The sequence below is a fragment of the Urocitellus parryii genome, chromosome 4, assembly GCF_045843805.1.
Source record: "Urocitellus parryii isolate mUroPar1 chromosome 4, mUroPar1.hap1, whole genome shotgun sequence".
Lineage (NCBI taxonomy): Eukaryota > Metazoa > Chordata > Mammalia > Rodentia > Sciuridae > Urocitellus > Urocitellus parryii.
In genome coordinates, this window is record NC_135534.1 from 55,204,054 (window position 1) to 55,219,274 (window position 15,221).

The 15,221-nt window shown below is 31.8% G+C and overlaps 1 long non-coding RNA gene across 1 annotated transcript; it reads left to right on the top strand.

Annotated features, from left to right (window-relative positions):
• Window positions 1–500: 500 nt before the first annotated feature.
• Window positions 501–7,739, top strand: LOC144254373 (uncharacterized). Its single transcript, XR_013343480.1, has 3 exons — window positions 501–576; window positions 3,430–3,502; window positions 7,664–7,739. It is a non-coding gene; the product is annotated as an uncharacterized LOC144254373 (long non-coding RNA).
• Window positions 7,740–15,221: the final 7,482 nt, after the last annotated feature.

The following is a 15,221-nucleotide window of genomic DNA, read 5'->3' on the forward strand; positions in this document are numbered from 1 at the left end:
TACTTATTTTCTCCTATTAAAATTCTTGTCACTTGCTGGGCACGGTGGTGCATGCCTGTAATCCTAGCAGTTCGGGAGGCTGAGGAAGGAGGATTGTGAGATCAAAGCCAGCCACAGCAAAAAGTGAGGCACTAAGAAACTCGGTGAGACTTTGTCTCTAAATAAAATACAAAATAGACTGGGGATGTGGCTCAGTGACTGAGTGCCCCTGAGTTTGATCCCTGATACCTACCCCCAACCAAAAAAAAAATTCTTGTTAATTACTAAGGAGTCTCCATGTCTGTCTACTTTGAAATATAGAATTGAAATGGAAGAAATTCTTGTCTGTTATAGAGGATTACATTTGGGTTGCCAATCTTTTTTTAAAAAGTTGCTTTTTAATATCTATTTTGTAAAGTTTTAAACTCCAAATCACTAATTTGTTTACTTTTATTTTCTTCATAGTATTTATAGTATTAGCAATTCGAATTTCTTTTCTAGGTTTTTCCATTACTATGGCCCTGCTTTAGAATTTGTTCAGATGGTACAATTATCAGATCTACCCTCCTGCTATGTGTCAGACATTGAATTTGAGTTGTATCCTTTCACTTGTGGGTTCATTTAAGATTACATTTTCTATGTGTTGGATATTCTGGTGTAAACATTTAGTATATGTTTATTTTTATTTCATTGTACTCAGTGCTTTAGTGGTGACGCACAAGTAGGACTCCTCATTGTTGAAGTGCTAGGGAAGGAAAAGGAAATTCTTCTTTGTTCATGTCCTGAATTCTGTATTTTTCCAATCAGAAATCTTTCTCTCTAGACAAGCACTTTTGTTTTCATTCAGTGTTTATTATTTTCTGTTGGTAGGGTTATAGAAGTAATACAGAAGTTTCTTCAATGCAGTTATACTGTTCTGTGCCTGAATACAGGCCAGATCTGCTCTCTCACACAGAGTAACATTAACTGAAACTCTGTCTTTCCCATACTCTGTCCAAACACCCCACATACATATTGTGTATGTTTGGTTACTTTTGTTATTATTTTACTTAATGTTTAATACTTCCTAAAAATAACTACCTGCAGGTCATGGTGGTCTATGTCTGTAATCCCAGCAACTCAGGAGTCTGAGACAGGAGCATCACAAGTTCATCACCCTGGGCAACTAAGGTAGACCCTGTATCAAAATAAAAAAAATAAAAGGCTGGGATTGTAGCTTAGTGATAGAGCATCCTTGGGATCAAACCCCAGTGCCACAAAAACAAAACAAAACAAAATCAAAAACCACTTCTCTTTTTTTAAATTCAGGATGCATTTCCATGACTTCTGTTTTTCTGCTGATGAAATCTATAAATGCTGTAAATTATAATACATAGTAGCCACTCAAACATTGTAAAATGAATGGCATTTTATTTTGTTAGCCCCTGCCAAAATTTTCGTTATTTTCTTTCAGATTCCTTTCTACAGAAAGATAACAGAAATGAGGGCATCAGAGAACCTTACCCAGCTGTTTGTCATCTGGCAGTACCAAATAATGTGGTTTTTATTTGTAGTTTTTTAATTTTTTGTTGTTGTTTTTGTTAGTTTGGTTTTGATGGGGGGTTTTAAAAGATCAGGCTGGAGAGCCTTTTCAGATTGATCAAATCCTAAAAGACCTCCTCTGCCATATTTAGGAGTTAAATTTTGTTCTAAAGATGATGAGGAACCATAGAAGGATTATAAACCAGGGGGCAGTTTAATCAGAAATCGACTTTACTATTATTATTATTATTATTATTTTGATACCTGGGATCAAACTCAGAGGTTCTTAACCACTAAGCCACATCCCCAGCCCTATTTATTTATTTAATTTTAACACAGGATTTCACTAAGTTCTTTAGGCCTCACTAAGTTGCCAAGGCTGACCTAGAACTTTGGATCCTCCTCTCTTAGCCTCATAAGTTGAACCACTACACCTGTCTGGAAATAAATTTTAGATCTACTTTTAGTATTTTGGAAAACTGTGGAGCTTGATCTAACAAAGTAACTTTTGCAATGGAGAGCCAGGTTAAAGTATAGAATGTATTAAGATTGTAAAACAGAATATCATGATCTGCTACATGCTTGTAAAGTGAGGAGGCTGGATAAGAATTGGATGATTCCCTATGTTGATATAGATGCCATTGATTGAGATAACAAGGAAAGAGAAGCAAGTTTCATAGAGGAAGAGTAACTCAAGATTGGGTAATAGTTTGAATAGTAATGAGTAGTTACACAATGGGTAGTTGTTAAAAATTTTTATTCATTTTTACATGCATGATTGTATAGAACCAGGTAGTCAGTACCTCCCTGCCTGGCTTTGTGACTGAGGGAGGTACTTTCAGATATAATGTGTTACCAATGTTGCTTTTATCTCTTAGCACCTGTTTGGTCAGAAGCTAGGTAGCATTTGACATATTTGTCTCATGTTTGATCCTTGCTTTTTGCCAGTGGTTTTTAAAATGTTTTCCATTGAAAATCTGGGGATTAAGAGAAAGCTTTCCTGAGTAGTGGTATTGGAAGATAAGTTGAGTGGACAAGGCTCTTGGCCCTCTCCTACTTTAGCCAGAGCAGCTGGCTGTTCTAAATGTTGACTTTCCAGATCTCACATGCAAAAAGTTATCGGCACCCAAATGGTTTGAAAAGCACAATTTAAATTGTTTTTATGGTTCCACCCCCCACATTTAAACATTAGAACTTTTTTTCCTAATAATATGCAATATATTTTTTTCATTTTCCTGGTTTTAAGAAAAGTTCTACAACTTGAAAAAGAAAATCCTTAAGTACTGTATTCATGATTCCAGAAAAGGCAGAGGATTCCTAGTTTTGCTACTCATTACTTATTAGGTAGGGAAGAGGGAAGAACGTTATCAATACGTGGGGAAAAGCAGACGAATTTATATATTCTTGAAATGTTCAAGTTTTCTTCCTGCCATTTTTGACATGATTGATGTATAAACACTAGTTGGCTGATGTATCTTTGTATACACTTAGAAAAATACATATGCTATCACATATATTCACAAATAAAAATATTAAATAATAATAGAAATTCTAAGAATTTTTAGAAATATACTTAAGAAATGGATATTGTATATAAAAATTATTGATTAGGTACGGAATACTAGCTGTGTTCTTACATTTTTATTCACAAATTTTTACAAATTTCTTGTTTTTAATTGATTTTATTTTTAAAATACATGCTAGCAGAATATATAAATTTCTTGTTCTTAGTTTATAGTAAAAATATTCAGAACAAATTATCTGAAAAACAGTCTTTAAAGAAAGGAGTAATTGTTAATTTCTGTAGTAGGAATTTTTAATAAATGAATTTAAACAACTTGGGGTAGAGTTGAAATAATCAAACTTATTTTATAGAGTAGAATTATTTCACAGTTACTATTCCCTCATTTCTTTAACTCTGTGGTACAGAGGATTGACAGGAAATAACACCAAGCAGAATTCCATGTTGCTGTTGGAGCAGATTTCTTCTCTGTGTGGCAAGGTATAGTAGAGAATTTTTATGGTGCTTGGTTTTTATACTTAACATTTTAGGATGTGTAATAAAAATTAATATAGCTTGTTAATCTATTTTTGCTTGATAACTTTTTTTTTAATGTAAGAACATAATTTTGTCCCTAATTCATGTTAAAAAAATTTGGACTTTTCACAGTAATATACTTTGCAGCCAAAGTGATATTTTGATTTTAGAAGAAATTTCAGAAAGAAACTTCATAACTGGCAATTGTTATAAAATTTCAAAATTTTAGAATGCATTATTGTTAACCTACTCTTTAAGGCAACATCTCATTTCAATTCTGTGGAAGACACTCACATTTACTATATTATCTTTTTTATGGTAGGACAGGGGTCGAAGTGAGGAAAAGTTTTAAAACTTCACTGAATTATTATTTGTAAATTTCAGTTTTTCCTTAATTCCAATGATATCAAGTAAATTTAAGCAATTTTAATATAGATATGTGTGCATCTCTTTCTCTGCACACACACACAGGCACACACACAGACTCACATACATATAATGAAGTGCTAGAGTTGGTATATTTTTAACCTTTTTAAAATTAACTACTTTAATATAAATATGTGTATATTTCTATGTATATATATATATATACACATAATGATATACTAGAGTTGGTATATTTTTAATCTTTTTAAAACTATAATATAAAGAATTCTAAGTGGAATTATGTATCTAAAGTGAAAGTACAATTTTTAAGAAGAAAAAAAAAGTTTGGATTTGTTTCTGGTTATTTATCCAACTATTATGTTTCTATGAAAATGATTTTTAATGCACAAGCTATTGACCATATATGCATAACATTTTCTTATCATTTTAACAACAAATAGACTATAGCAAACACTCCTGAAGGGAGAAACTGATTATTGTAATTATAACATTTTTCCCCATGGTATTATAATCAAATCTTGATTATAATTGCCTTAGAAAATTGATACAGTAAAAAAAAATATATGATTTTGGATTTAAGATGCTTGACTAGAAATACTGGGGAATGATACAGGCCGAAGTATGTTGTTATAGTGTGTGCATGTATGAATATGTAACAACTATAATGCACCAATAAAAAATATGGGAAAAAAGATGCTTGACTATATGATAACTTAATTTTTGACTTCCAGCCTCATTTTCCTATAAATTTAATAATGTTTTGAATAATGTATCAAAGTATTTATTTGATGAACTGGTCTTTGTATGAATATTTCAAGTAATAGTCAGAAACATATCTATAATTTGTTTAATACACATATAAAATGATACTGAAATAGTTATTGGAGATAGGCAACACTAATTTTAGGTGCAAGCTAAACTATTATTATTTATTATCAAATTTTCAGTTGTTTTGTTTTAAATTTCTTATATTAGATTGTCATTTTTATTGCTTTCTTGAACTATAGCTATGAAATGTTAGGACATACTTTATCAGTACATAGGACCTTATAAATCGGTTCTCACTTTAATGAAACAAAAGTGATAATATTTGGAAGCATATTATGTACTTTAGATAACAGATTTCTAAATTTTAAGCACTTTGTTTTTCTTTAACATTGAGTCATAATTTGCATTTACATTTTTGAAAAAAAAATAGATGTTTTTCTTTTTTTTTACACTGCCTATTGTGTGCCAGTTATTTGTTAGGTATTGGAGACAATTAGATAGCTTGGGAAGCTTTCATGTTGCATAAGTTCTAATGGTTTATGTGATAACTCAGTAAATGTCTGTCTGAGCTTATTTATCTTTCCATCTGATTAGCCCTTAAATATAAATGAAAGCTTCTTTGAGTAAATTGCATTTTCTTAGTTTAGGAAAAGGGAAGATTAGGATTATTTAGAATCTGACATACACTAATCTTATGGCCAGGGGATATGTTTTTCATAGGGAGGAATTTCCAAAGCTGTAAGTGTGATTTCTGTAGTGACTGCTTGTTAGGGAGAACCTCCTGAAATGATGGAATTACAGTTTCGAAATGTTGCTTGACCTTTAAATTCTGGAGATAAAATGAGCCCCTAAAAGGATCACACTCAGATCTCTTAGAGCTATTTAATGATTAGTATATGGGTGAGAACAAGCTGTCAGAGACCAAGTTCATTATGAATGAAGTATAGACAGCTGACATATTTATTTGGTAGGGAATTAAATCTTGTGAGATTTAGATGTTTATTTTTATTTTTGTAGCAAATGTTTAATAAAAATTAGGGCATCTCAAAAGAGTGACCAATTCTTTATTTGCTGGGTCATGACACGTTTATATGGAGCTATGAGGTACTAATTGAACTGCATTTAGCATCCCTAAGTTGTTGAGAAAACTGTAGCTATGCCTGATATGGCATATTCACATTACAGCCTCCCTGACCTTTTGGACCATACAGTCTTGTCATATATTCTGGGCTATGAAGTCTTATTTATGCAAGAAAGAATTAGGATTTACTGTTTGGGAAATTAGATGTATCTTTTATATTTGATTATGTTCTGTGTCTAAATATTTTAATCTTAATTACTAACACTTGACTATGTAAATTCTATTTGATGTAAAAAGATGGCTAGTTACCTTAGTAAAGACAAAAAGCATATTTATTTTTACCTTTCTAATGTGTTCCTAAAATATTTATTTTTATTCCTGTTAAATAAGAATGCATAAGTAAAAATAGTAAATAGTAACATATTAGCACATTAAAGTACTAATTGAGCCAGGCATAGTAGTACCACAGCCTGTAATCCCTGCAGTTTACTGAGGAGTCTGAGGCAGGAGGGTCAAAAGTTCAAGACTAGCCTTGACGAATTAGTGAGACCCTGTCTCAAAATTAAAAAAAAAAAAAAAAAAAAAAAAAAAAGAGGCTGGGGATATAGCTCAGTGGTAGAGCATCCCTGGTTTCAAGTCTCAACATTGCAAAAACAAAACAACCCCCCTGCCCAATCTAAACATATATACCTTTTTAAACATTTATCATTTCTTTATGGCATAATGTTCAAAATTAGTTTTTTGAAGTGTACTTTAGTTACATATGTAGTCACCCTAATGTGTAATAGTTCCATTCTTAATATGTAGTTTAAAGATGAGAAAAATAATCTGAAGAAGAGTATACCTCCCCTAAATGTTTGTATTGTTTGAAAAGTTGCTTTTAAAAATCATTATTTATATAAATAAATTTTAATGTACTTTGGTTTTGTCCCTGCCGTGAATATTTGCACATTTTAAAGAAAAATTACAAATGTAGGATTATGAAAATAGATAACAGTAAGTTCATATGGCATTTAAAAAAAAACCAAATCAAATTGTCACATATCTTATATAACCAATTCATCCATTTAGATCAATTAGGTGTAATTTTGCATTTTTGACTAATGCCTTGCCTAAATTTTTCCAAAATTGTTTTTTTTTCTTTAATAGCGTTTTTTACTGGGATGTGCTGATTGATGTAGCTGCGTTTCTAAAATAGCTTTTAGAATTGTAATTTGTTTTATTTAGTCCTTTATCAAGCAATTTACCTAAGTTATTATGATTTTTTTTTTAGCAAATACTTAAAAAGCATCTGTATGCCCAACCCTGGGAATACAACAATGAATAGGTTGACTTTGCTCAGAAATATGTCTGAGAACGCTGTATGTTTTCTAGGATACAATTCATTATCTTCTCTGAGGTTTTTACCTATTAGCATTAAATATCTGATTTCTGGGAACAAAAGTTGCTGTATTGCTTTTAGATGTATTGTAATTTTGAAGCCAGAACAACAATCCATCCAAAGTTCTAAAATTATGGTTGGATAAGTAAGACATATTTTGTAGTGCTAGAACTCTCAGTCTCTCATTATTTTGCAGATACACAAAGAAATTCTACCCACATCTGAATATAAAATAAACAGTATGAATAACAAGGTTTTCAGAGATGTATACCTAAGTGGAAAAGGGAGGATCAAGGTTTTGAATGCCTTTCCCTATTTTGCTTTCTTCTTCTTCTTTTTTTTTTTTTTTTAGACAGTGGGACATTATTTTTTTAACTTTTTGCAGTGAAGTTGTTGATGGAGAAATACATGTTAAATAGGTGAAATATGAGGAGAAAGTTGTTATATGACACTCTTTGAAGAGTGGATTCCAGTCTGCAATCAATAAATATATGTTCTGCTTTTCCAGGTTGGTGCTCTTTTTGTATTGCCATGCACAATTAGTAACATACTTATTCCACCTCCCAACCAACTTAGTTCAAGAAAATGGAAAGAATATATTGCTAAAAAGCCTAAGACAATCAGTGGTAAGTAGTAAATCTTTATTATCTTTACCATACAACACAGATAGTATATTTATCAAATTTGAAATGAAGTTAATATTTCTTTATTGGAATATAATATTTAATTATTTTTAACCATTAAAAATATATCAGTGATCAAAAGGCAGAACTTTTGTTTAATTAGATAGCTAATTATGTTGGTTTCTTAGAGACATTTCAGGAACCAAATAAATGAAATACAGTAGCTCACTTATATGGTGCATTAAAAAAGTGAACTTGTGGTGTTAATTTTCTGAAGAAATTAGAACTTATTTAATGGTTTAACCATCTGCTGTGCAGTGTTCAAGGTGCTTTAAAAATTAAGTGATTCACTTCTAACTTTATAAGAGAAATAATTCATTGAACATAATAGAATATTAGAAAGGCAACAGAGTATACTATGGCCCAGTTTTAAGTCCTTGGAGAAATTACAGAACTGTTAACTCACAAAGTCAGGATTTATATAAAGATTTTTGTCAATTAACAACTCTTTAACTTTTCCAAGTTTCAATTTCCTCATCTGTAAAGTGGGGATAAAAACATATCCATACCATTATTGTAAAAATTAAATTAATCATTTAAGTCTAAATCATTTAATTCTAATCATTTAATTAGGAATGTTGAAAAAGAAAAGACACATAAACACAACATAGCTATAGAAGAGACCCAGTATAGGGTCTTTGGAAATAACTACATTTAGATAAAAGTGGAGAAAAAGTTAGGAGATGATTTAATAAAGATGTTGGAAGTCCCTAGTAAATTATAATCCTTGACATTAGTATCATAATACCATTTATCGCATTATATAAGGTATTGAAAGAAGTATGAGAAATAAAATGAGAGTCAAACTGTATCTTGAGTGGACCTTTGTGAAACTTGTAGTCAAGTGAGGAATGTATTTTAAAAAGCAATCATAAGGCTGTTTAGCCAGTGGTGTGAGGTAAAGAGAAGGTCACTTCCAGAGTGAGTGACCTGGCATATCCTTAGTAGCTCCAGGGAGGCTTCCAGGAGGAAAAACTGTTACTACACCACAGTGCAGTTTTAAACCTTCCCACCTACTCACATGGAAAATGTATATCTGGGGATTTTAGAAGATGCTGAAACAAAATCAGAAATAAATTTCCTAAGTGCCAATTATAGTTAATTTTCTTAGGCTTCATGAAATTATGGGATAATATCCATTTCTAAGCATTGCATATACAGAAGCTTGATACTATAAATTGAATGTTAACATCTAAATAAATTGAGTATATCCTTGATAACCCATCTCTTATTTTTTTCTTGTAACTTTCTACAACTTCAAATAGTTACTTTTTTGAGGTTTTAATTTTAAGACAATTTATTGAAGCCAAGTGTGTTGACTGTAGTCCCAGTGACTTAGGAGGCTAAGGCAGGAGGATCACAAGTACAAGGTCAGCCTCAGCAACTTAGCAAGGTCCTAAGCAACTTAGTGAGATCCTGTCTCAAAATAAAAAAATAAAAAGGGCTGATATGACTCAGTGATAAAGCACCCCTGGGTCAAATCTCCAATACTAAAACAAAACAAAAAAAGATAATTTATTGATTTAGAATTTACTCAGTTTTTTTTGGCATGATTTTTATTGCAACTTGAAGAAAATATTATGTGGCTTGGTTTCATTTTTTCCTTAAATTATTGCTTTTTGAAATCTACAGATTAATAGTGGTAACTTCTGAATAATAATAAGACATAGATCACATGATATTCTTTGAAGCCAAGTTGTTGATTACTGATTAGGCTGGATCATTAAGGGTTGATTAAACTGACACTTTACTGTATTTTTTTTAAATCATAGAAGTAGCAACAAAATCAAATTTGATAACTGATTAAGTTCTGTTCTACCTGTAACCCTTTTTGAAGGGGAAATTTATTGCTTATCACTTTAATAGAACTCCTTTTGTAAAAAGAGAGAAACTAAGTTTTAGTATAAAAGTTTCAATAACTCTTGCATCCAGAAAATTTTAAATCCTTTCCCTTATCCCACTAATAGTAGCTCTCACTATCCCAAATAATATATCAAATCTCAGATCATTCCCCTAAATCATAGCTGTTTCTCCATAACCTACAGAATTATGCCCAACTATACTGTATTGTTACACTATATATTGTGGAGTCACTTAATCAAACCCTGTACTCTTTCCTAAAACTATTTTCTGTTTTTGTTGCTTTGTGCTTTTGCTACTGATTCTTTCATTCATTGACTGATTCATTCAATATGTCATTCATACCTTCCATTAATTATTTGAATATGAATCAGATATTGTATATCACTTATGATACTGTAATCTGGGGTTGCTTCTCAAGGAGGTAGACTTTATCTTCTTGCCATGGAATTTATACTATAACATAGAAAATTGGTATTGCAAAGAAATTATAAATCCTATTGCAACATTGTATTTGGTAGTAACTGACTAGGAACAATCACTAAAGCATATCGCATGGAAAAAAGAAGGTGTATAATGGTGTTGCTACCGTTTGTGGTTAAAAAAAAACCCTGTATGTGTAATGAGCATTAACACATTTTTATATGCATTAAATATTCATATTTTCAGTAGATATTTTTACTGAGCACCTACACTATACTAGGCACTGTTTTATATGCTAGACCCAGCAGTAAACAGAACAAAGTCCTTTCATTCATGGAGCTTATAGTGGAGGTTCCAGTTTTGCTTCTTTCCCCAGATAGCCATATAGCTAGGTCTCTCAATTTTTTCAGGCCTTTAATCCATAGTCATTTTCTCATTCAGGAACCATTTTGCTATGGCATCTAAAATTGCAAATTAACTCTTCTTGTATTATACCCAGCTTTGTTATTAGTATACCAAATATGTGTCTGCCTTACAGAAATATTTGTTTAAAAATAAGTGAAATATACAATATATTTTCAGGTAATAACTGCTGTTGCAATAAATAGGGAAAGGCTTTGAATGGACTCCATCTATGCAGTGTGAGCCAAAGTTCATGCCTTGGTTTTTATTAGTTCCTTAGGTTTTATCCCTTATAAAGTATGTACTAATGTATTAATTTGGACTATGTGATATTGCTGTTTTTAATATGTCAGAATCACTAAATATCAGCAACTTCCTATGGTTTAAAATAAACAGTGATCAATTTGAAGTATGTTTAAATTACAATAGCAGAAGAGTGCTTTTTAAAAGTGATATTTAGTGATATATTCAGAAATTGTTATATATGAACATTTTTTTTCATATATTTTTTGACCATTTGTATTTCTTCTTTGGTGAAGTGCTTGTTCAATTCCTTTGCCCATTTATTGATTGGATTATTTGTTCTGTGGTGTTAAGTTTTTTGAGTTCTTTTATGTATCCTGAAGATTAATGCTGTATCTGGTGTGCAGGTGGTAAAGATTTTCTCCCATTCTGTAGGCTCTCCAAGTTCTTGATTGTTTCCTTTGCTGTGAAGAAGCTTTTTAGTTTGATATCATCCCATTTATTGATTCTTGATTTTACTTCTTGTGCTTTAGGAATCTTATTGAGGAAATCGGTTCCTAAGCTGATAGGATCGAGAGTTGGGCTTACTTTTTCTTCTAGTAAGTGCAGGGTCTCTGGTCTAATGCCTAGTTTCTTGATTCACTTTGAGTTGAGTTTTGTGCAGGGTGAGAGAAAGGAGTTCAAATTCTTTCTACTACATGTGGAATTTCAGTTTTCCCAGCACAATTTGTTGAAGGGGTTATCTTTTCTCTAATGTATGTTTATGGTGCCTTTGTCTAGTATGAGATAACTGTATTTATGGGGATATGTCTCTATGTCTTCCATTCTGTTCCATTCATGACTGTGTAGGTACCAACACCACACTGTTTTTGTTACTGTGGCTCTGTAGTGTAATTAAGGTCTGGTATTGTGGTGTCTCCTGCTTCACATTTTTTTTTTTTTTTTGCTGAGGACTGCTCTGGCAATTCTAGGCCTCTTATTTTTTCAAATGATTTCATGACTGCTTTTTCTGTTTCTTAGAAGAACCTCATTGGAATTTTAGGAGGAATTGTATTAAATCTGTATGTTCAACATCTCTAGCAGTTAGACAAATGCAAATTAAAACTACACTGAGATTCCATCTCACTCTAGTCAGAATGGCAATTGTAAAGAATACAAGTAACAATAAATGTTGGCAAGGATGTGGGGAAAAGGTACACTCATACATTGCTGGTGGGACTGTAAATTGGTGCAACCATTATGGAAAGCAGTATGGAGACTCCTTAGAAAACTTGCACTGGGACCACTGTTTGACCCAGTTATCCCACTCTTTGGTTTATACATAGTACAGTGACAGAGCCACATCAATGATGTGCTTATAGCAGGTCAGTTTACAATAGCTAAGCTATGGAACCAACCTAAATGCCCTTCAGTAGATGAATGGATAAAGAAAATGTGGTACATATACACAATGGAATATTATTCAGCCATAAAGAAGAATGAAATTATGGCATTTGCTGGTAAATATCTAGAACTGGAGACTATCATGCTAAGTGAAATAAACCAGTCCCCTAAAACCAAAGGCTGAATGTTCTCTCTGATATGTGAATGTTAACCCACAACAAGGGAGGGTATGGAGGGGAAAAATAGAAGTTCATTGGATTAGACAAAGGGAAATGAAGGGAAGGGAAGGTAGAGGAGAATAGAAGACAATAGAATTAATCAGACATAACTTTCCCATCCTTGTATATGAACATGACTAGGGCAACTCTACATCATGTACAACCACAGGATAGGATCCTAATTAGAAGTTATATTCCATATACGTACAGCATGCCAAAATACAGTCTACTGTCATGTATATCTTAAAAGAACAAATAATAAAAAAGAAATTGTTACATGAGAAATATACTAAAGAAATGTGAACTAATGAAATTATCTAACTTATCAAAAGAAAGACTTCTTTAATGGTATATAATTAAATATATAATGAAAAATGTCTAACTTACACAGACATTTATGAATGTCATAAAAATTTAATGATTATCTGCAAATTCTCATAAATATGTAATAAAAATATTATCTACCAATGTTGAAAATGTATTCCATCCCAAATACTTTGCATTCATTGTCTCCAATTCTCAGAACAATAATGAAATGTAAATTTTTTACAATCTTTGTATTACAAATGAGAAAACTCAGGGTCAGGGAAAGTAAGAAATTTTTCTAATAACACAGGGAAGAATCAGAATTTCCACCTAATTCTGAAAGTATCTAAAAGCCATGCATGATCCTTTTTGTTAAATCATTTAGAAGTATTTTGAAAACAATTTTTAAAATTTATTCTTTTCTTCTATATTGGCCCTTGACATGTATGGAAGTTTTTTATTCCCAGGTAGGAAAATAGGGTCTGATAATTTTATAATTTATAATTCTGTTTATTTACACTCCTGCATTTGTTGTTGCCTTATTTTTTTTAAACTGTAACTCTTTTGGAATGAAAATTGTTTAAAGTACTCTTGAAGAAAAATCATGCCTTTTTGTTTTTTGACCATACAAATGTTGCAATAACAATATAAAGAGGCTGAAGAAATGTTTTGAAATGATAAGCGTGCCCCTTCTTAGATTCAGATAACATGACATATATGTTTCAAAATAATGGGCTGGAATTAATAAGGTTAAAATGATACTACATAACTGATTTATAAATAATTTCCATCTTTAGAAACAAAGCACTCTGGTAAAGATTTTTGGCAATAAACTTTAGAGGGAGAATCAAAATATTCTTTCAGTCAGTAACATTTTTTATGATGGGCCATATATATATATTCTACTTCATGATGAGTCTCAGTAAATATAAAAGAATAGAACTAATGCATAGTATGTTCTCCAGTTACAATGAAATTAAGTTACAAATCAACAAATCTGGGATATTCTGTATATATTTGGAAATTAACATACTTGTAAATAACCTATAGGAAAAAGAAGAATTAAAAAGAAAACTAAAAAATTATTCTAACTGAATAAAAATAAAATCTAACATCAAACTTAAGGAAAATAGTAAAAGCAGTATTAAGAAGATCTTAAATGTTTATTATAGAATGGAAGAAAAATCTAAGATCAGTAATTTTAAGTTATCAACTTCAAGAAGCTAGAAGACCTAAATCCAAGTGAATAGAAGGAAGTTGAAATAGACCAGAAAGGAATAAATAAAATATTGTTAAATATATCTAACAAGAGATGTACAAGAGATGACTGAGAATAATTAAAGAGGCTATACAAAATGGAGAGATATACCATATTCGTAGACTGGAAAATTCATTATTGGTACTATAGTTTGGATCTGGAATGTTTCTGAAAGGCCCATGTGTTAAAAGCCTTTGTCCCCAGCTCAGGGTTTATTGGGAGGTAGTGGAACCTGTAAGAGATGGGGCCTAGTTGGAGATAGGTCATTCCCAGTGAGAGCCTTCAAAGGGAATGTTGGAACCCTTGCTGCGTCATCTTCTTTCATTTAAAACTGGCATCTTGAGCCAAGCATGGTGGCATAGGCCTGTTATCCCAGCTACTCAGTGGCTCAGGCAGGAAGACCACAAATTCGAGGCCAGCCAGAATAGTATAGTGAAACCCGACCTCAAAAAAACAAAGCAAGGGGCTGGAGCTGTAGTTCAGTGGCAGAGCACCGCCTAGTATGAGTGAGGCACTGGGTTTGATCATCAACACCTTATTAAAAAAATAAAATAAAGGTATTGTGTCCATCTACAATTTAAAAATATAAATTTTTTTCAATGCAAAAATACAATAAGCCAGTCCCAGAAAACCAAAGGCTGAATGTTCCCTCTGATATACAGAATCTAACACACAATAAGAGGGATAAGGGAGGGAAGAATAGAAGTTCATTGCACTTTGTGCTAACACACAAAGGATAATGAAGGGAAGAGAGGGAGAATGGGAAAAGGAAAGACTGTGGAATGAATTGAACATGACTTTCCAATGTTCATATATAAACACACCACCAGTGAAACTCCACATCATGTACAACTACCAGAATGGGGAGTTACACTCCATGTATGTATAATATGTCAAAATACACACTAGTGTAAACCTAAAAAACCCCCAAATTATTAATAACAAAGAAACAAAGAAAAACAATAACACACTAGCATCTTCCTTTCCCACCAATCTCAGCTGCCACATAAAATATTTTTGCAATGACAATATATTACAAAGTGAAATTCTTGCAAGAGGCAGTATTTCATAATGTCAATAGAACCGATACTAGAATTGCACTTAAATTTTTAAAAACCAATAACTAATTAGAATCTAGTCTAAAACAGCTAAAGGTAGTAAAGGGGAAAATCAACAAGATTGACAAACTAGTAGACTCTTCTAAAGAAAACTATGGGATCCCTGGTAAATTCTACCAAAACTTTAAATAGACATTACTCCTTCTCAAACTCTACCAAGAAGTAGAAGAGG